This window comes from Bufo gargarizans, chromosome 2 (genome assembly GCF_014858855.1).
Source record: "Bufo gargarizans isolate SCDJY-AF-19 chromosome 2, ASM1485885v1, whole genome shotgun sequence".
Lineage (NCBI taxonomy): Eukaryota > Metazoa > Chordata > Amphibia > Anura > Bufonidae > Bufo > Bufo gargarizans.
The window spans coordinates 88,306,969-88,331,339 of record NC_058081.1 but is presented as its reverse complement, the minus strand read 5'-3'; positions in this window follow the sequence as shown (position 1 = coordinate 88,331,339).

The following is a 24,371-nucleotide window of genomic DNA, read 5'->3' as shown; positions in this document are numbered from 1 at the left end:
ATCCAGCTACAGACGTGGACAAAATTGTTGGTACCCTTTGGTCAATGAAAGAAAAAGTCACAATGGTCACAGAAATAACTTTAATCTGACAAAAGTAATAATAAATTAAAATTCTATAAATGTTAACCAATGAAAGTCAGACATTGTTTTTCAACCATGCTTCAACAGAATTATGTAAAAAAATAAACTCATGAAACAGGCATGGACAAAAATGATGGTACCCCTAACTTAATATTTTGTTGCGCAACCTTTTGAGGCAATCACTGCAATCAAACGCTTCCTGTAACTGTCAATGAGACATCTGCACCTCTCAGCAGGTATTTTGGCCCACTCCTCATGAGCAAACTGCTCCAGTTGTGTCCGGTTTGAAGGGTGCCTTTTCCAGACTGCATGTTTCAGCTCCTTCCAAAGATGCTCAATAGGATTGAGGTCAGGGCTCATAGAAGGCCACTTTAGAATAGTCCAATTTTTTCCTCTTAGCCATTCTTGGGTGTTTTTAGCGGTGTGTTTTGGGTCATTGTCCTGTTGCAAGACCCATGACCTGCGACTGAGACCAAGCTTTCTGACACTGGCTAGTACATTTCTCTCTAGAATTCCTTGATAGTCTTGAGATTTCATTGTACCCTGCACAGATTCAAGACACCCTGTGCCAGACGCAGCAAAGCAGCCCCAGAACATAACAGAGCCTCCTCCATGTTTCACAGTAGGGACAGTGTTCTTTTCTTGATATGCTTCATTTTTTCGTCTGTGAACATACAGCTGATGTGCCTTGGCAAAAACTTCGATTTTTGTCTCATCTGTCCACAGGACATTCTCCCAGAAGCTTTGTGGCTTGTCAACATGTAGTTTGGCATATTCCAGTCTTGCTTTTTTATGATTCGTTTTCAACAATGGTGTCCTCCTTGGTCGTCTCCCATGTAGTCCACTTTGGCTCAAACAACGACGGATGGTGCGATCTGACACTGATGTTCCTTGAGCATGAAGTTCACCTTGAATCTCTTTAGAAGTCTTTCTAGGCTCTTTTGTTACCATTCGGATTATCCGTCTCTTAGATTTGTCATCAATTTTCCTCCTGCGGCCACGTCCAGGGAGGTTGGCTACAGTCCCATGGATCTTAAACTTATGAATAATATGTGCAACTGTACTCACAGGAACATCTAGTTGCTTGGAGATGGTCTTATAGCCTTTACCTTTAACATGCTTGTCTATAATTTTCTTTCTGATCTCTTGAGACAGCTCTTTCCTTTGCTTCCTCTGGTCCATGTCGAGTGTGGTACACACCATATCACCAAACAACACAGTGATTACCTGGAGCCATATATATAGGCCCAATGGCTGATTACAAGGTTGTAGACACCTGTGATGCTAATTAGTGGACACACCTTGAATTAACATGTCCCTTTGGTCACATTATGTTCTGTGTTTTCTAGGGGTACCATCATTTTTGTCCATGCCTGTTTCATGAGTTTATTTTTTTACATAATTCTGTTGAAGCATGGTTGAAAAACAATGTCTGACTTTCATTGGTTAACATTTATAGAATTTTAATTTATTATTACTTTTGTCAGATTAAAGTTATTTCTGTGACCATTGTGACTTTTTCTTTCATTGACCAAAGGGTACCAACAATTTTGTCCACGTCTGTAAATCTGTCGTTAGTGCTGTAGCTGGGCGAGTTATTTAGTGTCCGTTCAAGCACATTTCTTGTTCTGGGTTGAAATACAATTCCCAATTTAGCAATTTCATAATTTAGTGGTTTCTGCTATATCAGAGCTATTTGAAATCTATCCCTAAAAGGGTAGATCATATTGAAGGTGCACATAGGGACATTCAGAATAACTTCACACACCCGCTACTGTGCATTTCCAAGTCTAATTCTGTCACTAAACCCATACCTGTCACCCAGCGCCTAAATACTAGGCCTCAAATTTATATCCAGCTAAATCTGTCCTTAGTGCTGTAGCTGGGCGAGTTATTTAGTGTCCGTTCAAGCACATTTCTTGTTCTGGGTTGAAATACAATTCCCAATTTAGCAATTTCATAATTTAGTGGTTTCTGCTATATCAGAGCTATTTGAAATCTATCCCTAAAAGGGTATATAATATTCAAGGTGCACATTGGGTCATTCAGAATAACTTCACACACACCCGCTACTGTGTATTTCTAAGTCTAATTCTGTCACTAAACCCATACCTGTCACCCAGCGCCTAAATACTAGGCCTCAAATTTATATCCTGCTAAATCTCTCGTTAACGCTGTCCTGTTGTGGCTGGGAAAGTTATTTAGTGTCCGTCAAAGCACATTTTTTGTTCTGGGTTGAAGTACAATTCCCAATTTAGCAATTTCATAATTTAGTGGTTTCTGCTATATCAGAGCTATTTGAAATCTATCCCTAAAAGGGTATATAATATTCAAGGTGCACATTGGGTCATTCAGAATAACTTCACACACACCCGCTACTGTGTATTTCTAAGTCTAATTCTGTCACTAAACCCATACCTGTCACCCAGCGCCTAAATACTAGGCCTCAAATTTATATCCTGCTAAATCTCTCGTTAACGCTGTCCTGTTGTGGCTGGGAAAGTTATTTAGTGTCCGTCAAAGCACATTTTTTGTTCTGGGTTGAAATACAATTCCCAATTTAGCAATTTCATAATTTAGTGGTTTCTGCTATATCAGAGCTATTTGAAATCTATCCCTAAAAGGGTATATAATATTCAAGGTGCACATTGGGTCATTCAGAATAACTTCACACACACACGCTTCTGTGCATTTCCAAGTCTAATTCTGTCACTAAATCCATACCGGTCACCCAGCGCCTAAATACTAGGCCTCAAATTTATATCCCGCTGAATTTGAATACAATACATTGGGCCAAATAATATATTTGTTGTTGTGGTGAACCATAACAATGAGAAAAACATCTAGTAAGGGACGCGGACGTGGACATGGTCGTGGTGGTGTTAGTGGACCCTCTGGTGCTGGGAGAGGACGTGGCCGTTCTGCCACATCCACACGTCCTAGTGTACCAACTACCTCAGGTCCCAGTAGCCGCCAGAATTTACAGCGATATATGGTGGGGCCCAATGCCGTTCTAAGGATGGTAAGGCCTGAGCAGGTACAGGCATTAGTCAATTGGGTGGTCGACAGTGGATCCAGCACGTTCACATTATCTCCCACCCAGTCTTCTGCAGAAAGCGCACAGATGGCGCCTGAAAACCAACCCCATCAGTCTGTCACATCACCCCCATGCATACCAGGGAAACTGTCTCAGCCTCAAGTTATGCAGCAGTCTCTTATGCTGTTTGAAGACTCCGCTGGCAGGGTTTCCCAAGGGCATCCACCTAGCCCTTCCCCAGCGGTGAAAGACATAGAATGCACTGACGCACAACCACTTATGTTTCCTGATGATGAGGACATGGGAATACCACCTCAGCATGTCTCTGATGATGACGAAACACAGGTGCCAACTGCTGCGTCTTTCTGCAGTGTGCAGACTGAACAGGAGGTCAGGGATCAAGACTGGGTGGAAGACGATGCAGGGGACGATGAGGTCCTAGACCCCACATGGAATGAAGGTCGTGCCACTGACTTTCACAGTTCGGAGGAAGAGGCAGTGGTGAGACCGAGCCAACAGCGTAGCAAAAGAGGGAGCAGTGGGCAAAAGCAGAACACCCGCCGCCAAGAGACTCCGCCTGCTACTGACCGCCGCCATCTGGGACCGAGCACCCCAAAGGCAGCTTCAAGGAGTTCCCTGGCATGGCACTTCTTCAAACAATGTGCTGACGACAAGACCCGAGTGGTTTGCACGCTGTGCCATCAGAGCCTGAAGCGAGGCATTAACGTTCTGAACCTGAGCACAACCTGCATGACCAGGCACCTGCATGCAAAGCATGAACTGCAGTGGAGTAAACACCTTAAAACCAAGGAAGTCACTCAGGCTCCCCCTGCTACCTCTTCTGCTGCTGCCGCCTCGGCCTATTCTGCTGCTGCCGCCTCGGCCTCTTCCTCCGCCTCTGGAGGAACGTTGGCACCTGCCGCCCAGCAAACAGGGGATGTACCACCAACACCACCACCACCACCTCCGTCACCAAGCGTCTCAACCATGTCACACGCCAGCGTTCAGCTCTCCATCTCACAAACATTTGATAGAAAGCGTAAATTCCCACCTAGCCACCCTCGATCCCTGGCCCTGAATGCCAGCATTTCTAAACTACTGGCCTATGAAATGCTGTCATTTAGGCTGGTGGACACAGACAGCTTCAAACAGCTCATGTCGCTTGCTGTCCCACAGTATGTTGTTCCCAGCCGGCACTACTTCTCCAAGAGAGCCGTGCCTTCCCTGCACAACCAAGTATCCGATAAAATCAAGTGTGCACTGCGCAACGCCATCTGTAGCAAGGTCCACCTAACCACAGATACGTGGACCAGTAAGCACGGCCAGGGACGCTATATCTCCCTAACTGCACACTGGGTAAATGTAGTGGCAGCTGGGCCCCAGGCGGAGAGCTGTTTGGCGCACGTCCTTCCGCCGCCAAGGATCGCAGGGCAACATTCTTTGCCTCCTGTTGCCACCTCCTCCTTCTCGGCTTCCTCCTCCTCTTCTTCCACCTGCTCATCCAGTCAGCCACACACCTTCACCACCAACTTCAGCACAGCCCGGGGTAAACGTCAGCAGGCCATTCTGAAACTCATATGTTTGGGGGACAGGCCCCACACCGCACAGGAGTTGTGGCGGGGTATTGAACAACAGACCGACGAGTGGTTGCTGCCGGTGAGCCTCAAGCCCGGCCTGGTGGTGTGTGATAATGGGCGAAATCTCATTGCAGCTCTGGGACTAGCCAATTTGACGCACATCCCTTGCTTGGCGCATGTGCTGAATTTGGTGGTGCAGAAGTTCATTCACAACTACCCCGACATGTCAGAGCTGCTGCATAAAGTGCGGGCCGTCTGTTCGCGCTTCCGGCGTTCACATCCTGCTGCTGCTCGCCTGTCTGCGCTACAGCGTAACTTCGGCCTTCCCGCTCACCGCCTCATATGCGACGTGCCCACCAGGTGGAACTCCACCTTGCACATGCTGGACAGACTGTGCGAGCAGCAGCAGGCCATAGTGGAGTTTCAGCTGCAGCACGCACGGGTCAGTCGCACTACAGAACAGCACCACTTCACCACCAATGACTGGGCCTCCATGCGAGACCTGTGTGCCCTGTTGCGCTGTTTCGAGTACTCCACCAACATGGCCAGTGGCGATGACACCGTTATCAGCGTTACAATACCACTTCTATGTCTCCTTGAGAAAACACTTAGGGCGATGATGGAAGAGGAGGTGGCCCAGGAGGAGGAGGAGGAGGAGGAAGAGGGGTCATTTTTAGCACTTTCAGGCCAGTCTCTTCGAAGTGACTCAGAGGGAGGTTTTTGGCAACAGCAGAGGCCAGGTACAAATGTGGCCAGCCAGGGCCCACTACTGGAGGACGAGGAGGACGAGGATGAGGAGGAGGTGGAGGAGGATGAGGATGAAGCATGGTCACAGCGGGGTGGCACCCAACGCAGCTCGGGTCCATCACTGGTGCGTGGCTGGGGGGAAAGGCAGGACGATGACGATACGCCTCCCACAGAGGACAGCTTGTCCTTACCCCTGGGCAGCCTGGCACACATGAGCGACTACATGCTGCAGTGCCTGCGCAACGACAGCAGAGTTGCCCACATTTTAACCTGTGCGGACTACTGGGTTGCCACCCTGCTGGATCCACGCTACAAAGACAATGTGCCCACCTTACTTCCTGCACTGGAGCGTGATAGGAAGATGCGCGAGTACAAGCGCACGTTGGTAGACGCGCTACTGAGAGCATTCCCAAATGTCACAGGGGAACAAGTGGAAGCCCAAGGCCAAGGCAGAGGAGGAGCAAGAGGTCGCCAAGGCAGCTGTGTCACGGCCAGCTCCTCTGAGGGCAGGGTTAGCATGGCAGAGATGTGGAAAACTTTTGTCAACACGCCACAGCTAACTGCACCACCACCTGATACGCAACGTGTTAGCAGGAGGCAACATTTCACTAACATGGTGGAACAGTACGTGTGCACACCAATCCACGTACTGACTGATGGTTCGGCCCCATTCAACTTCTGGGTCTCTAAATTGTCCACGTGGCCAGAGCTAGCCTTTTATGCCTTGGAGGTGCTGGCCTGCCCGGCAGCCAGCGTTTTGTCTGAACGTGTATTCAGCACGGCAGGGGGCGTCATTACAGACAAACGCAGCCGCCTGTCTACAGCCAATGTGGACAAGCTGACGTTCATAAAAATGAACCAGGCATGGATCCCACAGGACCTGTCCGTCCCTTGTCCAGATTAGACATTAACTACCTCCCCATAACCATATATTATTGGACTCCAGGGCACTTCCTCATTCAATCCTATTTTTATTTTCATTTTACCATTATATTGCGAGGCTACCCAAAGTTGAATGAACCTCTCCTCTGCCTGTGTGCTAGGCCTAAATATATGCCAATGGACTGTTGCAGTGGTGGCTGACATGAAGCCTGATTCTCTGCTATGACATGCAGACTAATTCTCTGCTGACATGAAGCCAGATTGTCTGTTACGGGACCTCTCTCCTCTGCCTGGGTGCTGGGCCTAAATTTATGACAATGGACTGTTGCAGTGGTGGCTGACGTGAAGCCTGATTCTCTGCTATGACATGCAGACTGATTCTCTGCTGACATGAAGCCAGATTGTCTGTTACGGGACCTCTCTGCTCTGCCTGTGTGCTAGGCCTAAATATATGCCAATGGACTGTTGCAGTGGTGGGTGACGTGAAGCCTCATTCTCTGCTATGACATGCAGACTGATTCTCTGCTGACATGAAGCCAGATCGTCTGTTACGGGACCTCTCTGCTCTGCCTGTGTGCTAGGCCTAAATATATGCCAATGGACTGTTGCAGTGGTGGGTGACGTGAAGCCTCATTCTCTGCTATGACATGCAGACTGATTCTCTGCTGTCATGAAGCCAGATTGTCTGTTACGGGACCTCTCTGCTCTGCCTGTGTGCTAGGCCTAAATATATGCCAATGGACTGTTGCAGTGGTGGGTGACGTGAAGCCTCATTCTCTGCTATGACATGCAGACTGATTCTCTGCTGACATGAAGCCAGATTGTCTGTTACGGGACCTCTCTCCTCTGCCTGTGTGCTAGGCCTAAATATATGCCAATGGACTGTTGCAGTGGTGGCTGACGTGAAGCCTCATTCTCTGCTATGACATGCAGACTGATTCTCTGCTGACATGAAGCCAGATTCTCTGTTACGGGACCTCTCTCCTCTGCCTGTGTGTGTGCTGGGCCTAAATATATGCCAATGGACTGTTGCAGTGGTGGCTGACGTGAAGCCTCATTCTCTGCTATGACATGCAGACTAATTCTCTGCTGACATGAAGACAGATTCTCTGTTACGGGACCTCTCTCCTCTGCCTGTGTGTGTGCTGGGCCTAAATATATGCCAATGGACTGTTGCAGTGGTGGCTGACGTGAAGCCTCATTCTCTGCTATGACATGCAGACTGATTCTCTGCTGACATGAAGCCAGATTCTCTGTTACGGGACCTCTCTCCTCTGCCTGTGTGTGTGCTGGGCCTAAATATATGCCAATGGACTGTTGCAGTGGTGGCTGACGTGAAGCCTCATTCTCTGCTATGACATGCAGACTAATTCTCTGCTGACATGAAGACAGATTCTCTGTTACGGGACCTCTCTCCTCTGCCTGTGTGTGTGCTGGGCCTAAATATATGCCAATGGACTGTTGCAGTGGTGGCTGACGTGAAGCCTCATTCTCTGCTATGACATGCAGACTGATTCTCTGCTGACATGAAGCCAGATTCTCTGTTACGGGACCTCTCTCCTCTGCCTGTGTGTGTGCTGGGCCTAAATATATGCCAATGGACTGTTGCAGTGGTGGCTGACGTGAAGCCTCATTCTCTGCTATGACATGCAGACTGATTCTCTGCTGACATGAAGCCAGATTCTCTGTTACGGGACCTCTCTCCTCTGCCTGTGTGTGTGCTGGGCCTAAATATATGCCAATGGACTGTTGCAGTGGTGGCTGACGTGAAGCCTCATTCTCTGCTATGACATGCAGACTAATTCTCTGCTGACATGAAGACAGATTCTCTGTTACGGGACCTCCCTCCTCTGCCTGGGTGCTGGGCCTAAATATATGCCAATGGACTGTTGCAGTGGTGGCTGACGTGAAGCCTCATTCTCTGCTATGACATGCAGACTAATTCTCTGCTGACATGAAGACAGATTCTCTGTTACGGGACCTCTCTCCTCTGCCTGGGTGCCGGGGCCTAAATATCTGAGAATGGACTGTTCCAGTGGTGGGTGACGGGAAGCCAGATTCTCTGCTATGGAACCTCTCTCCAATTGATTTTGGTTAATTTTTATTTATTTAATTTTTATTTTAATTCATTTCCCTATCCACATTTGTTTGCAGGGGATTTACCTACATGTTGCTGCCTTTTGCAGCCCTCTAGCTCTTTCCTGGGCTGTTTTACAGCCTTTTTAGTGCCGAAAAGTTCGGGTCCCCATTGACTTCAATGGGGTTCGGGTTCGGGACGAAGTTCGGATCGGGTTCGGATCCCGAACCCGAACATTTCCGGGATGTTCGGCCGAACTTCTCGAACCCGAACATCCAGGTGTTCGCTCAACTCTAAATGTGACGTTTCGGCCACACATTGGCCTTCATCAGACTACAGTAAGAGAAAAAATAATATAATCAAATATTAGATATAAATTTTAATATACCATGGCAAATGAAAAAAAAGGGAAAAACATGATACATGATAAATGAGATTGAGAAGATTCTGTAATCATATCCACATGTCAATCAATAGTCAATCATCAATCATAGATCCAGGAGTACCGGTCGGGTCCCATAATAGAAGTACATCAGCTGGAATCATGTTAAGGGACATAATGTCCAGATGAAAGAAAGTCCACAACGTACATAAATAGTCAGTGACGTCACATTGTATACAGCCGCAACACCAATTAAAAAATCCCTTTCTTGCATCATAATCGCTGGAGTGTCTATGTTTATTACAAGACGGGGTGGGAACCCGACTTCGAGCAGCAAACAGACGGCAGAGTGCCACGAAGTTTTGCTTATAAAAAGCTCAATGTGTTACGTAAAAAAAACATTGCAAATAGTGACAACCATTAAATCAAAACCTGCGCTAAATCACAAAAAGTGTCTGGTCATTAAAGGGGTTGTCAGCAAATAGTATTTATCATGTAGACAAAGCTAATAGGGGCACTTACTAATGTATTGTGATTTTCCATATTGCTTCCTTTGCTGGCTGGATTCATTTTTCTATCACATTATACACTGCTCGTTTCCATGATTGCGACCACCCTGCAATCCAGCAGGATTACAGTATAGAAAAAAGTGCTGGACCATGCGCACTCCCGCGGTCCCAGCCACCAAAGAGGCCTGCACTTTTCCTATATTGTGCAAGCACGGTCAGCACTGCTGGATTTCAGAGTGGATGTAACCCCTGGAAACGAGCAGTGTATAATGTAATGGAAAAATGGATCCAGCCAGCAAAGGAGGCAATATGGACAATCACAATACATTAGTAAGTGCCTTGTATTAACTTTCTTTACATGATAAATGCCATTTGCTGGAGTGAGACAACCCCTTTAAGACCTGGTGATCAAAGGGTTGACCAATGAGCTCTGTCCATGGTAGTAAGCCAAAGTGCTTACTGGTTATTGCAGAAGACCAGTCACAGAGATATAACCTATCACTTGAGGGTGCAGGAGGTAGTAATAACCAAGAATTGTCGCTGACTGCAGTGAAGGAAAGTTCTCTTTCACGAATAGGAAGCCAGTTCCACGAGGTGGCGCTAGCGAGATGGTTCTCTTTCCTTGAAAGATAACTCAGCATATTATCCATTTGGAGGAGGGGGTGGGGGGGGGGGGGGGCAGCACCATTTAGGTTGGTTATCTTTTTTTTAAAGAAAGTGATATTCTCATCTCAGACATTTCTGAGATATCCAAATGATTTGCTTCACTGTTTCCATAACTTATTTGGTGCAAAACAGTATAGCTTGAGGTGCTCTTTCCGTAACTGCACATTCACTTCAATGGGAGTTAGGGAAACAGGGCAGCACAGTAAGGCTAGTTTCACACTAGCGCTTGGGATCCAGCAGGCTGCTCCAGCAGGGAACTATAATGGGGACCGGCAGAGATTCGGCTGCAACCTGGCAAATAAGCCGACAACTCAAACACTAATGTGAAACAAGCCTAAGCCTGTTTGTTTCTCTAAACCCAACCACCCATTGTCCAGGGGGCAGAGTGAGGTCGGACAAGATTAGGGCAACCCCACTTGTGAATATGGCATACAGTAAATGTCTGAGATTAGAATACCCTATCAAAGGGGTTATCCCATGATTAAAGGGGTTATCCAATTTCTGAAACAGCCTCCCAATGTGCCATCCCCCTCACCGGTAATATACTTACCCTGCTGCCCACCCCACTCCTGGTCCCCACACCGCCGCTGCTGCTTCTCCCTGTACACGGATAAAAACATCCGGTGTCAGGGAAGGGGAAGCAGCCAATGGCAGGCGGGGACGAGACGAGCCTCTCTAGCATCGCGGGTTACACTAGGGAGGCTCGTCTCTGTCCCCGCCTGCCATTGGCTGCTCCCCCCAACACCGGATGTTTTCATCTGTGTACAGGGAGAAGCAGCAGCGGAGATGTGGGGACCAGGAGTGGAGCGGGCAGCAGGGAAGGTATAATACCTATAATACCCGTGAGGGGCTCGGCACATGGGGGTGGCTGTTTCAGAAATTGGATAACACCTTTAATGTAAAAAATAAAAATCAGGGATCATATAGTACATCTCCCCATTCATTGCTCTGCTAGATTTATATCAAGCTGGCAGCTCAAGGGGAGTGTCTTTTCTGCTGCAGCTCAGGGGGCGTGTCTCAACTCTCCCTATCACAGCTCAGGGGGTGTGTCTCAGCTCTCCCTATCACAGCTCAGGAGGCAGTTGAAGGATGAAACTGAGCATATGCGGCCATCACAGTAAGCAGGTCAAAGAAATAAGAAAAAAAAATAACAGCAGGTGGTGCTATACAGATACATTTTATTGAATAACTCATTGGCTACACAAAATTTTTAATTACATGCAATTACAAAAGTACTCAGATTCAGGTGCTGGTTTGAAAACTGTAGGATTTTTTTTGTGGGACAACCCCTTTACGTAAGAGCAGGTGGTGAAACTTATAAGCATGCCTCCAGGTAACCGGTATAAGGTATACAGTCCTGCTGGTAGCTGTCATAATAGTTGTTATTGTACTACCATACAGTATATGCTGGTTTACTAATAAAAGCATTGGGCAACCTCACCCATTCCTGATGTATGTTTTGTTTATTTGGAGAGGGGCATGCACCCTGCAACAGGACGGTTAGTTTTTATAGCAAGGTTTTTGCCTCATACAGAGCAAACAAAGTTTAAAATAAGGCCCCCCCTTTCCGTTCTGGGGATGTTTAAGACTATCACATGCCTAACCACAAGAGTTGGGAGGACTTGATAAATGCTTGCTCTTATTCTCTCCATGACATTTAATTCCCCACACTCTTGTTTGCTAACACTATAGGGCCATAAACATCTCCCCTGGGGCCCCAGTAGTAGACACATGGCTTGCCTCCATGGTATGTACATAAATATAATAGAACAAATTGCACACTGACCAAAGTTCTCAATCATATAATGTGAAAAGGACTGTTAAAAAGCCAAGTAAATGCAATTTTAAATCTTTTGCATGAAAAATGATGGCAAAAAACTAAATGGGAACACAACCTAAAACAACAATTCCTTCTAAACGATTGCTCATTTAATTAAGGCTCTTGATATCACACATGCTGGGAAATGTTCATTAAACATGTTCTCTTAAATCGTATTTATAGGCTGTGTTCTCCAAAGACAATATGCACTTTGTTCCATGGGGTGATAAAATAAAGAGGCTCTGTGCTCCTAGTCAGCATGTAGGCACTAATCACACCGACTGCCCTGTCTACAAGGTTTAAAATTCCAGTTTCAAGTTACAGGTACATTTTCACAATTAGTAAAATGGACCTACTAGGATCATTTCACATATCAGGGCCTCTACTTCTCTCTGTTCCCAAAATGCAGACAGCTAAAAAACGAGCAGAGAGCTGTCAGTATTAAAGGGGTTTTCCAATCGTTAAAACCCCTGTGCAAGCAGTTTAGTTCCAGTAATATTAGTCATGTACTGTCTGAGATGCCTCTGTAAGGGTAGGTTCACATCTGACTCCATTAGGATCTTCAATCACAGATTACATCAAAATGCCTGTTAGCACAGCATGCTAAGATATTTTGTCCTGTAAAGTGACAGAAATCATGATCGAAACCCAACAGATCCCATTATAGTCAATGGTGTCCGTCAGGAACCATTGGTGTCCATCATGTGATGGATCAGGTATTTTGAGACCAACAGATGCTGGTTATCTACCCTTTCCTTCTCTCCAATGTATAAGATGCCACACATTTTATGTCCACTGCTCTCTGACTTTCTCTCTCCCTATTTCACTGGAGTGGCTATGTTTCTCATGTTGGGCAGCCCAAACCTGTTGTGTGTATGGACCATGAAAAATGACTGCACTACCTTATACCTTGTAATAGAGGGCCATAGAAGCAGCAGTAAATAGAGGCAGTATGTGTCAGACGGGAGAAAAATTGCGGGAACTATAGTTCTTTTTTTACCTAGTAATCCCACCCACAGAAATCCCAAGCAGCATCAAAACAAAGGTGCTTTACAAATCTGAACAAGATAATGAAAATGAAAAATAACTAGTTCTGACATAAGTGGCATCACCTGGCGCACATTCAGACTCATGTATGTACTTTTCTATTTTTTTCATAAGCTTAGGAAAACTTCACGGTATTATTACACAGTGTATGCAAGGGTGGGCACAGCAGGAATTCTACATGGTGCAGCCAATAGTTGTAGAGCAGGAAGTGATGTCAGAGATTTGGGTGTGCATGGGTGATGTCATTTTGGATGTACAACTCAGTAGCATGCTGCAATATTTGTTAATGCCTGTGGTATAAAGATCCTAAAGTGTACAGAGCTTCTTTGGAAACTTGCATTTGGAGACAATATTGAAAAATTTCAAGTGAAACTTTTTTCAGAACTATAAGTAGGCCATCAGTATCATATCTGTAAGGGTCGGTTACCCAGCAGCTCATCCAATCATAATGAATCACTCCAGGTACAGCTCCGTGATTTAAGTAGTGGCTGTGCCTGGTATCTCATCTTCAACACATTAGTTTGCTTAAGACTGTACTGCTGTGAGATGAAGTCTGACTTCCTCTGATCTGATATTGATAGGCTATACTAAGGATAGCCCATACACATTGCAGTCTTTAATGGTCCTGGTTAGAGATGAGCGAAGTTAGCAAAAATTTAATTTGGCTGCTTCACCGAATTTCACAAATAAATTTGATTTGTTACAAATTACTACTGTGTCACGAATCGCATACCATTGTATGTAGCGGGGGTAACGACGGGAAACGATGATCGCAGCCCATCAGATGCCGCTATCATCGCTGATCGCAGCATCTGACATTAAGGCTACATTCACACGAACATATTTTGTTTCCGTGTCCGTTCCGTTTTTTTGGCAGATAGGATGGAGACCCATTCATTTCAATGGATCTGCAAAAAATGCAGACAGAACACTGTGTGCTATCCGCATCCATATGTCCGTTCCATAGCCCCGCCCAAAAATATTGAACATGTCCTATTCTTGTCTGTTTTGCGGAAAAAGGATCGGCATTGTTACAATGGATCCGCAAAAAAAAAAGGATGTCATACGGACGTTATCCTTTTTTTTTGTCGGATCCGCAATTTGCGGACCGCAAAACACAAACGTTTGTGTGAATGAAGCCTTGAAATTAGGCCTTTAAGGGGTTAATCAGGGTTAAAAAGAAAAAAAATACATACTCACTTTATCCATTTGCTCACGGAAAGCCTGTCTTAACTATCTTGATTGAAGAAACTATGTGAAATCTCAAGTGGTGACCTAATGACATCATCACGCTGGCCGGGTGTGGTGAGATTTTGCTTGGTTTCTTCAATCAAGATGGCCTCGATGGCCAGGATGAGGTAAGTATGTTTTTTTTTCCCAACATTTCAGGAAAAATAGGTTTGTTATCACAATGCACCAGGAAATTTTGCTTTGTGGCAAATGTGAATTTTACTTTAAAATTCGTATATAAGTCAATTGGTTTGACACTATTCCTGGTATGGTAAATGACTATTGTAGGTTATTTTATTTTATTTCACTTTAACCCTTAGGCCTCGTTCACACTTCAGTGTTTGGTCAGTGATTTCCATCAGTGATTTGTGAGCCAAAACCAGAAGTGAAGCCTCCACAGACATGAGGTAGAAGGGAAAGATCTGCTCCTGTTCTGTGTTTAGAGTTGCACCTGGTTTTGGCTCACAAATCACTGATGGAAATCACTGACTAAACACTGAAGTGTGAACAAGGCCTTAAAGAAATATTGTTAAGTAACGCCAAGGAAATTTTGTCTTCTACATGCTCACCCCCCATCCTGTCTCTTATATTAAATAAAGCTATCAATATGTTCCTTCTTGCCCATCTAGAGAAGATGGCTTTGATGCTTAGGTCTCAGAAAAACCATGGGTGGTTCTCCTTTCTCCACAAATGTTGTGACCCTTAGTAGTTCCCCCCTACTTATAAGTCAACATATGGTTAGCAAAAATAGACTGAGGTCTATGGATAAAATTGCCCTAAATTTAGGCAAGACCCAAGACCTTCCATGGATGAGAAAAGTTTGGACATGAACCAGGACCAGATGGGGTCCTCATTTTGATCACAATCCTGTATTATGCCTTATTCACACGTCAGTGTTTTGGTCAGTGATTTTGAGCCAAAACCAGGTGCGGCTCTAAACAGGCACAGATCTTTCCCTTATACCTTATATCTGTGGAGGCTCCAATCCTGGTTTTGGCTCACAATCACTGATGGAAACCACTGACCAAAACACTGACGTGTGAATGAGAATTTACTAAAATATAATATTATGCTGTGTGTAAAATGTCTGTTGCTGGAAGGACTACCAACATTTCTTTTCTGTTTGAGGAAACCAGACATAAGAATACATAAGACACGGCATTAGAGGAAAGCTAACAACAATTATTCTTTCATCCTGCAATTTGTTTGTGAAGTCCATATGTGTACCATAATAGTAGTAATATGAGACTTCAGTGGTTCACATGTTTTTGTTTAGTTTTTATGTCAACCATTAATGAACCTTTATATTATAAATCATATAGCTTTTTATTTGCCTTCTCCAGATTTTCCTAGAAACAAAGGCGTATTTGATGTTCATGACAGACACATTTTAAGAATTTTTTTCCCGTTGTACATTCAATAGTAGTTATTTTTTATTATTATTGTTCATCATGTATATAGCGCCATCACCTTCTGCAAAGATAAACATTGTCAAACAAGATTTGATAGGTTATATGTTCATACAGGCACAAACATAAAATATTAAGTCATACAAATAACGTAACAAAATATTAAATGCACTGTATAGAAAAATAATAAGAGGAAGTGAGTTCTGCCCTACAAAATTACAGTCCATGAGGAATAAAGGAGAGATAATAATATACTAAATACAAGAGGAAAGAAAATAAGTAAGCTTTAATAGCTTTTTTAGTAGGGAGCTGCATTGGAATCATTGCCAGTCAATACTTTATCCAGTTTGAAAGGTGAGAGTCATCATATTCTATGAAGCTTCACATAAACAATAATTAGGTAGAATAAAAATGGCTGGATAGGCTCAGTAGGCACATGCCTAAAGCTAGCCCAGTAGGAACATTTTCTTATGAGATAATTATAGAAATTGGAACAGCAGTGACAGACACAGGGACATTGCTAGGGTCTTAAAAGGGCTATCTAAAAATTTGATATTGACTTATCCTCAGAATAGGTAATCAATATCAGATCATAGGGGGTCTGACTTCCGGCATCCCCATCTACCAGCTTTTTGAAGAGGCCACAGCACTCACTGGACGTCCAATGAGCATTGTGGTCTCTTCAGAGCTTACAAAGCACAGCACTGTACATTATTGCGGCTGTGCTTGGTATTGCAGCTCAGGATGCCATGTGTATTCTGAGCTTGTACATTGATGTGACAGGACATTTGTTAGACAAGGAGAACCAAAAATGCTTAGCTTCAGATACACAATACAGCAAGTTTAGACTCAAACAAGATCATTGTTCGGGAAGATAATAGGTAGTTATGCTGAAGGTCAGACTCAGTGTAGTCTACTTGAATGGGCCTGAGCAACGCCTGGGCCACATGACAGAGGTATGGTGACATCACTTGCCTAAGAAGAGGCCTAAGACTTCATGGTGTGCTATGGCCGCTTTCAACAGGTGATCTGCAGGGGTCCCAGAAGGCAAACCCCCACTAATCTGATAACATATTCCCAGATAACCGCTTTAAAAGCTCTGTGGCACAAGTCCCTCTCCCTAAAATAAGATTGATATACAGGGAGTGCAGAATTATTAAGCAAGTTGTATTTTTGAGGATTCATTTTATTATTGAACAACAACCATGTTCTCAATGAACCCAAAAAACTCATTAATATCAAAGCTGAATATTTTTGGAAGTAGTTTTTAGTTTGTTTTTAGTTTTAGCTATTTTAGGGGGATATCCGTGTGTGCAGGTGACTATTACTGTGCATAATTATTAGGCAACTTAACAAAAAACAAATATATACCCATTTCAATTATTTATTTTTACCAGTGAAACCAATATAACATCTCAACATTCACAAATATACATTTCTGACATTCAAAAACAAAACAAAAACAAATCAGTGACCAATATAGCCACCTTTCTTTGCAAGGACACTCAAAAGCCTGCCATCCATGGATTCTGTCAGTGTTTTGATCTGTTCACCATCAACATTGCGTGCAGCAGCAACCACAGCCTCCCAGACACTGTTCAGAGAGGTGTACTGTTTTCCCTCATTGTAAATCTCACATTTGATGATGGACCACAGGTTCTCAATGGGGTTCAGATCAGGTGAACAAGGAGGCCATGTCATTAGATTTTCTTCTTTTATACCCTTTCTTGCCAGCCACGCTGTGGAGTACTTGGACGCGTGTGATGGAGCATTGTCCTGCATGAAAATCATGTTTTTCTTGAAGGATGCAGACTTCTTCCTGTACCACTGCTTGAAGAAGGTGTCTTCCAGAAACTGGCAGTAGGACTGGGAGTTGAGCTTGACTCCATCCTCAACCCGAAAAGGCCCCACAAGCTCATCTTTGATGATACCAGCCCAAACCAGTACTCCACCTCCACCTTGCTGGCGTCTGAGTCGGACTGGAGCTCTCTGCCCTTTACCAATCCAGCCACGGGCCCATCCATCTGGCCCATCAAGACTCACTCTCATTTCATCAGTCCATAACACCTTAGAAAAATCAGCCTTGAGATATTTCTTGGCCCAGTCTTGACGTTTCAGCTTGTGTGTCTTGTTCAGTGGTGGTCGTCTTTCAGCCTTTCTTACCTTGGCCAGGTCTCTGAGTATTGCACACCTTGTGCTTTTGGGCACTCCAGTGATGTTGCAGCTCTGAAATATGGCCAAACTGGTGGCAAGTGGCATCTTGGCAGCTGCACGCTTGACTTTTCTCAGTTCATGGGCAGTTATTTTGCGCCTTGGTTTTTCCACATGCTTCTTGCGACCCTGTTGACTATTTTGAATGAAACGCTTGATTGTTCGATGATCACGCTATAGAAGCTTTGCAATTTTAAGAGTGCTGCATCCCTCTGCAAGATATCTCACTATTTTTGACTTTTCTGAGCCTGTCAAGTCCTTCTTTTGACCCATTTTGCCAAAGGAAAGGAAGTTGCCTAATAATTATGCACACCTGATATAGGGTGTTGATGTCATTAGACCACACCCCTTCTCATTACAGAGATGCACATCACCTAATATGCTTAATTGGTAGTAGGCTTTCGAGCCTATACAGCTTGGAGTAAGACAACATGCATAAAGAGGATGATGTGGTCAAAATACTCATTTGCCTAATAATTCTGCACTCCCTGTACAATACATATATACAGGGAGTGCAGAATTATTAGGCAAGTTGTATTTTTGAGGATTAATTTTATTATTGAACAACAACCATGTTCTCAATGAACCCAAAAAACTCATTAATATCAAAGCTGAATATTTTTGGAAGTAGTTTTTAGTTTGTTTTTAGTTTTAGCTATTTTAGGGGGATATCTGTGTGTGCAGGTGACTATTACTGTGCATAATTATTAGGCAACTTAACAAAAAACAAATATATACCCATTTCAATTATTTATTTTTACCAGTGAAACCAATATAACATCTCAACATTCACAAATATACATTTCTGACATTCAAAAACAAAACAAAAACAAATCAGTGACCAATATAGCCACCTTTCTTTGCAAGGACACTCAAAAGCCTGCCATCCATGGATTCTGTTAGTGTTTTGATCTGTTCACCATCAACATTGCGTGCAGCAGCAACCACAGCCTCCCAGACACTGTTCAGAGAGGTGTACTGTTTTCCCTCATTGTAAATCTCACATTTAATGATGGACCACAGGTTCTCAATGGGGTTCAGATCAGGTGAACAAGGAGGCCATGTCATTAGATTTTCTTCTTTTATACCCTTTCTTGCCAGCAACGCTGTGGAGTACTTGGACGCGTGTGATGGAGCATTGTCCTGCATGAAAATCATGTTTTTCTTGAAGGATGCAGACTTCTTCCTGTACCACTGCTTGAAGAAGGTGTCTTCCAGAAACTGGCAGTAGGACTGGGAGTTGAGCTTGACTCCATCCTCAACCCGAAAAGGCCCCACAAGCTCATCTTTGATGATACCAGCCTAAACCAGTACTCCACCTCCACCTTGCTGGCGTCTGAGTCGGACTGAAGCTCTCTGCCCTTTACCAATCCAGCCACGGGCCCATCCATCTGGCCCATCAAGACTCACTCTCATTTCATCAGTCCATAAAACCTTAGAAAAATCAGTCTTGAGATATTTCTTGGCCCAGGCTTGACGTTTCAGCTTGTGTGTCTTGTTCAGTGGTGGTCGTCTTTCAGCCTTTCTTACCTTGGCCAGGTCTCTGAGTATTGCACACCTTGTGCTTTTGGGCGCTCCAGTGATGTTGCAACTCTGAAATATGGCCAAACTGGTGGCAAGTGGCATCTTGGCAGCTGCACGCTTGACTTTTCTCAGTTCATCGGCAGTTATTTTGCGACTTGGTTTTTCCACACGCTTCTTGCGACCCTGTTGACTATTTTGAATGAAACGCTTGATTGTTCAATGATCACGCTTCAGAAGCTTTGCAATTTTAAGAGTGCTGCATCCCTCTGCAAGATATCTCACTATTTTTGACTTTTCTGAGCCTGTCAAGTCCTTCTTTTGACCCATTTTGCCAAAGGAAAGGAAGTTGCCTAATAATTATGCACACCTGATATAGGGTGTTGATGTCATTAGACCACACCCCTTCTCATTACAGAGATGCACATCACCTAATATGCTTAATTGGTAGTAGGCTTTCGAGCCTATACAGCTTGGAGTAAGACAACATGCATAAAGAGGATGATGTGGTCAAAATACTCATTTGCCTAATAATTCTGCACTCCCTGTAGTATATGCCGATGAAGTTCTAAGTGTACATACACCTTAGCCATACTAACTAAACCTTTTTTTTTTTTTACACAACTCCTGATAGTTTTAGGCCTAGTATACATTCCTTCTTTGGTCAGTTCAGATTAGTACTCTAGTTCAAAAATATTAAACATCAGTGTATTACTAGAGACAATCACATATTTTAGCTTTTATTTCTTTTGGTTCTGAATTTTATATACAGGTGGTTAATATATGGTAGCACTGCCTTTAGATTGTTTAAGCTTCTTTCAATAAGTTGCTGGAATTTTAGTCCATTCTTCATGACAGAAATGGTGTACTTGTGTTAGGTTTGTAGGCCTCCTTGCTCGCATATACTTTTTAAGTTCTGCTCTTAAATTTTTGATGGGATTGATGTCAGGGCTTTTTGATGCCACTCCATTACCTTCACTCTGTTGTCCATAAGCCATTATGCCACAATCTTAGAAGTATGCTTGCGGTCCTAGTCTATTTGAAAGACCAAAATGGTATTTTAAATGGACAATGACATCCCTGGCTGATGTCTAGATGCTATCACCCCCAAGATTGGGGGTAATGATGGTGTTCTCTGGCTTGCAAGCCTTGCACTCTTTCTTCCATACATAATAATAGTAGTTATGGCCAAATAGTTCCAGATTGATTTAATCTGACCAGAGGACATTTCTATGAAAAAGTAAAATCTTTGTCCTCATGTACAGTTGTGTAGTGTTAGGCTACTTTCACATTTGCGTTCAGAGCGGATCCGTCTGAGACGGATCCGCTCATATAATGCAGACGATGAATCCATTCAGAACGGATCCGTCTGCATTATATTGTAAAAAAAATTCAAAGTGTGAAAGTAGCCGCAGACGGATCCGTCCAGACTTTACTTGAAAGTCAATCGGGGACGGATCAGTTTGAAAATTGAGCCATATTGTGTCAAATTCAAACGGATCCGCCCCATTGACTTACATTGTAAGTCTGGACGGATCCGTTTGCCTCCGCACGGCCAGGCGGACACCCGAACGCTGTAAGCAGCGTTCAGGTGTCCGTCTGCTGAGCAGAGCGGAGGCCAAACGCTGCCAGACTGATGCATTCTGAGCGGATCCGCATCCACTCAGAATGCATTAGGGCTGGACGGATGCGTTTGGGGCCGCTTGTGAGAGCCTTTAAACGGAACTCACAAGCGGAGCCCTGAACGCAAATGTGAAATTAGCCTAAGCTGGCATCTTTCATGTCAGTTTTGGAGCAGTGACGTCTTTCAACTCATGTCAATACAGGGCACTTTTCACTGTTGATTTAGTTACATTTCTTCTACCCTTTTCCTTCATAAGGTCGTTGATTTTGTTTTTGGATTAATTTGTATTTATTGCACTAAAGTATACTCATATCTAGGAGACAGAATCCATCTCTTCCCTGAACGGTATCATAGCTGCATCCCTGTATGATGTTTAAACTTGCATATTATCATTTAAACAGATGAACGTAGTACCTTCAGGTGTCTCTAAATTCTGGAGGTCCACAATTTATTTTCTGATGTATTGGCTGATTTCTGTTCCCACCATGTGAAGCAAAAAGGCAAGTAGACCCTGAAGGTGAGCCTTAAAATACTGCCATATGCACAACTCTAATCAACTAAAAATTATGTTGATTAACCTGACCAGAAGTCATGACTAGAGATGAGCGAATTTCTCAAGAATTTTCAGAAAATATTCGATTCGATCCAAATTTATTTTAAGCGCATCGTGTTAAAAAACAGCAATTTCCTGGCTGCAGAGAGCCTGTATAGTGAGTAGAACACTGTGCCTTGCAATAACACGCATAGGGAGTCTGCTGTGGTAATGAAACAATATTGTGAGTCAGTATGACACACACATGACAGGCGTCACTCTTAGAATCAGTGCACACTTCACTTATTTGGCAGTTACGGGGCCAAAACTGACCAAATGACTCAAGTGTCAACTTAGACTTACAGGATGATGTTATCACCAGGTATAAAGAACTATGCAGAGGCCTTTTCACACCGTCGTCAGCTGATTCCACATAGATGTCTACATAACCTGTTCTATTAAACGTGTATACAAGTAGAGCCCCCAGGACAGAGTGGAAAGGGTGTCAGCAGTAAGTTTTTGTTGATGTCACTGATTATTTTGCCCTTCCTCTGATCCATCAGAACAATAACCCCCAAAAAAACTGATCCTGTCTGTGGAACACTCGGTCAGCATTTGGTCAGTAATCCATCAATATTGCTAAAGTAAAAAAAAAAACAGGAGTGGATCCAAAACAGAGGTGACACGTGAATGGAATATTTGCATGTCTTCTGTGTTTTGTACCCACTCCTACTTTTGGCTACCAAATCATAAGCCAATTCTTATGGGACCATACAGGCCTTACAGCTGCTACACAGACAGGATCCGTTGTGCATCTCATTTTTCCTTCCTTCTGACAGATCAGAAGAAGGGTCAAATAAATGATGATGTCAACCAGGCCAAAAAGGCAAAATTGTGGCCCAGTCATGGAGTAGGGAGAGCAGCTTGAGAAGTTCACAGAGTGGCCCAATGACATAGTGTTGAGGTAGCAGCAGCATGAGGAGACCACCGAGTGGTCCAGTAACATCGTGGGGAGGTGACAGCAGCATTAGGAGACCACAGAGTAGACCATTTACATAGTGTTGAGGTGGCAGCAGCATTAGGAATCCACAGAGTGGCCCAGTGACAGAGTGTTGAGTTAGCAGCAGCATGTGGAGACCACAGAGTGGAACAATGACAAAGTGTCGAGGAGGCAACCGCAGCATGTGGAGGCCACAGACTGACAAGGTGACATAGTGTGGAGGTGAAAGCAGCAGCATGAGGAGGCCACAGACTGACAAGGTGACATAGTGTGGAGGTGAAAGCAGCAGCATGAGGAGGCCACGGAGGGGCATAATGACAGAGTGTGGAGGTGGCAGCAGCAGCATGATGAGACCACAGAGTGATGACGTGGCAGCAGCATGATGAGACCACAGAGTGACACAATGAAAGATTGTGGAGGTGGCAGCAGCAGCATGAGGAGGCCACAGATTGGCAAGGTGACATAGTGTGGAGGTGGCAGCAGCATGAAGATGCCACAGAGTGGCACAATAGCAGAGTGTGGAGGTAGTAGCAGCAGCATGAGGAGACCACAGAGTGGCCCAGAGACAGAGATGTGAGTTAGCAGCAGCATGAGTAGACCGCAGAGTGGTGCAGAGACAGAGTTGTGAGTTGGCAGCAGCATGAGGAGACCAGGGAGTGGCAAGGTGACATAGTGTGGAGTTGGCAGCAGCATGAGAAGACTACAAAGTTGCACAATGACATAGTGGAGGTGGCAGCAGCATGAGGAGGCCACAGACTGGCAAGGTGACATAGTGTGGAGGTGGCATCAGCATGAGGAGACCACAGAGTGGCCCAGAGACAGAGATGTGAGTTAGCAGCAGCATGAGGAGACCGCAGAGTGGTGCAGAGACAGAGTTGTGAGTTGGCAGCAGCATGAGGAGACCAGGGAGTGGCAAGGTGACATAGTGTGGAGGTGGCAGCAGCATGAGGAGACCACAAAGTGGCACAATGACAGTGTGGAAGTGGCAGCAGCAGCACGAGGAGGCCACAGAGTGGCACAATGACAGAGTGTGGAGGTGGCAGTAGTAGCAGGAGGAGGCCACAGACTGGAAAGGTGACATAGCATAAAAGTGGCAGAAGCATAATTAGGAGGCCACAGAATGGCCCAGAGACATAATTGTGAGTGGCAGCAGCATGAGGAGGCCACAGAGTGGCACAATGACAGAATGTGGAAGTGGCAGCAGCATGAGGAAACCACAGAGTGCCCCAGAGACAGAGTTGTGAGTTAGCAGCAGCATGAGGAGACCACAGAGTGGCACAATGACAGAATGTGGAGGTGGCAGCAGCATGAGGAAACCACAGAGTGCCCCAGAGACAGAGTTGTGAGTTAGCAGCAGCATGAGGAGACCACAGAGTGGCACAATGACATAGTGTGGAGGTGGCAACAGCAACATGAGGAGACCTCAGTGGTGAGGTGGTGGCAGCAGCATCAGGAGATCACAGAGTGACCCGTGACAGAGTGGGTAGGTGGGTGGCAATAACAGTACCCGCTGACGATGGTGGGTGTAAGAAGGAGCACTTGGCATCAGATAGTAGCTAAGGCAGGTAGCCAGAAGAAACCGTTCTCTTTTGTCAAGGATTGGGTGAGGCAGCATGGATGATCTAATCTGATGCAACAGGCATTGGTGGCTGGAAATCCTGGCTAATCCACACCGGATTCATCCTGACAAAGGTCAGTCTCTCCACATTATGGCCCCCGCCGCACTAAACACCCACTCTGATGCCACAGGATAGCTTTTCCAGGGCAAACTCTGCCAGTTGCGGCCACAAATCCAGTTTGGCTGCCCAGTAGTGTTGATCGAGCACCAAAGTGCTCAGGTGTTCGGGTGCTCAGGTCGAACACCTCAGGATGCTCGAGTACTCTACCGAGCACAATAAAGTCAATGGGAGAAACTGAGCATTAAACCAGGCACCCCCTGCTCTGAAGAGGGGAGGGAGTGTGGTTCATAGGAAAAGGTCAGAAATTGATGGAAACACCACCGAAATGATTTGGGAACAGC